Below are 2,423 nucleotides of genomic sequence, written 5' to 3'. Positions count from 1 at the left end.
TTTAGGTATGGAAAGGGTAAATTAAACATCAAAATACAATAAAAAAATTATAAAATTTTCTTTGATACCAAATGATAGACTACAAATATCTATGTAATTTTTTAAAAATTAGATTAAAGTTCAAAATAGCCCAACCTTATGTAATTTTTAAAAAATTAGATTAAAATCGAAAATAACTTATATTATGTAATGAGAGAGGCTTGAACCCTCAACCTTAAGGATAACACATGCAGCTCTAGCCAACTGCACCTTCAAAAATATTCAAAGTAAATTAATCATCAATTATTATAAGTCTTACAGGGCTGGGCTACAGCCCAGGATAGCCCCTACTTAAATCCGTCTCTGTATAAACAGGTTGTTTGTATAATTTGGATCAACCCAATCGGATCATTAACTGTATATTGGTGCAATCTTGCCCCAAGTATCATTTGATTTTAATGTTTGGCTAAATAAGTTTAAGTTAGACAATATTTGTGATGTAACATGTGTGATTTGAGTAAACAAGAAAGTCCAGATTTGAAGTCTTGGTAAATGGCGAAGTCTCGGAGGTGCGACCTCTTGGCAAATGGGAAGTCCTGGAGGTGCGACCTCTTGGCAAACTGTGAAGTCCCGGAGGTGCGACCTTTTGGCAAACGGTGAAGTATTGGAGGTGCGGTCTCTGGACAAAAGGAAGACTTAGCATGACAAAGCTGAGGGAAACATCTCAAGCAAGTGCAAAGATGAGGAGTTGTGGGCTCGAAAGCATTCAAAGAGGGCACGAGGCTTGTGGAAGATGTTTGAAGGTATGAGTCAAGGTTAAGAGATGAAGAAGGAGCTGAAAGGTGAGTTTCAGCTTCATCAGTCGACTGTGATGGTATTAGTTGATTGGTGTTTTGATTCAAAATACACAGAAACTTTGATCGAGTAAAAGGCAGAGATCAGTCAACTGACCAGTCGACTGGGTGAGTCTCAGTCGACTGGTATTCGAACGTTGGTCTGACAGTTGGAGAAATAATGCAATCTACAGTAGCCGTTGAAGCCCACCAGTCGACTGGTCCTGAGACAGTCAACTAGAATCGCGAAAATATAAAAAAGGCAGACTAAAGATTGTGTTGGGTTGCAAGGGTGCAAACATAGTCCCACATTTAAAGTACATGGAAAAGATCATGGGTTTAAAAGGATATAAAGTATATCTATTGGAATGAGGCCTTTTGGGGAGAGCCCAAGAACAAAGCCATGAGAGCTTAGGCCCAAAGTGGACAATATCATGCCATTGTGGAGATATTTTGATTCCATCGGTACTAACAAGTGGTATCAGAGCGAAATCGTTCTTCACCGGACTAACCGCCGAATGAGCCATGATCCAGATTTAACCATGTGGTTTGAACCTTAAACAAAGGAAGTGGGTGCTCCCATGTCTGAATCAAGAGGACCAGACACCAAGTGAGAAGTCCTAGTAGGTCGGGTGGACCGAGGGGCAAAAAGTCCTAGTTGCGACTAGGTGGGAAGTCCTAGTAGATCGGGTAGACCGAGGAGCAAAAAGTCCTAGCTGCGGCTAGGTGGGAAGTCCTAGTAGGTCGGGTGGACCGAGGGACAAAAAGTCCTAGTGGATCGAGGATTCAGACATCAAAAACGACGTTGAAGGGGGCCTGTGGTCCTTTGTTTGAGGGGGGGATTGTTGGGTTGCAAGGGTGCAAACATAGTCCCACATCTAAAGTACATGGAAAAGATCATGGGGTTAAAAGGATGGAAAGTATCTCCATTGGTATGCGGCCTTTTGGGGAGAGCCCAAGAACAAAGCCATGAGGGCTTAGGCCCAAAGTGGATCATACCATTGTGGAGATATTTTGATTCCATCGGTACTAACAGATTGGAGATGTAAGAGTTCTCATTTTTTCTCATCATTGTAAGATCTTCAAGTTATGTAAAGCTCTCATACTCTTTCTCCAATCTTCTATATACATATGTAAGAGGAAGAGATTAAGTGCAAAGATTTCTCCACCTTCAAAGTTGCTTTGAGAAGGAGAAAGTTCATAGTGGAAAGTTTTGGTGGTTTGTGTGGATCCTTAGATTAGTTATCTCGAGGAGGTAGATACCAAGTAAATCGAGGGGTTAGCATTGCTTGATCTTTATTTTATTTTTATCTTTGTGCTTCCGCTAACAATATTGTAGGTAAGAGCAAAAGTTGCTATTCACCCCCCTAGCAAACGCAACGGTCCCAACAAGTGGTATCAAAGCTGATTAACTTCGGAAGAATTCACTCTCAACCGGATCATTTAGATGACGTTTCAAGAGGGATACAACACTGCACGACTTCCATACTTCAATGGCAATGATTTTGCCTATTGGAAAGGTAGGATAGAATATTACCTGATGAATGATATTGAAAATTGATTTAGTATTGTAGATGGATTCGAAAAATCAAATGATGCATTTGGAGCACC

Source organism: Curcuma longa, chromosome 9 (assembly GCF_044706935.1).
Source record: "Curcuma longa cultivar G26 ecotype Majalengka, Jawa Barat chromosome 9, ITB_CL_G26_1.1, whole genome shotgun sequence".
NCBI classification, from domain to species: domain Eukaryota; kingdom Viridiplantae; phylum Streptophyta; class Magnoliopsida; order Zingiberales; family Zingiberaceae; genus Curcuma; species Curcuma longa.
The sequence above is the reverse complement of the archived record's forward strand: the minus strand, read 5'-3'. Positions refer to the sequence as shown.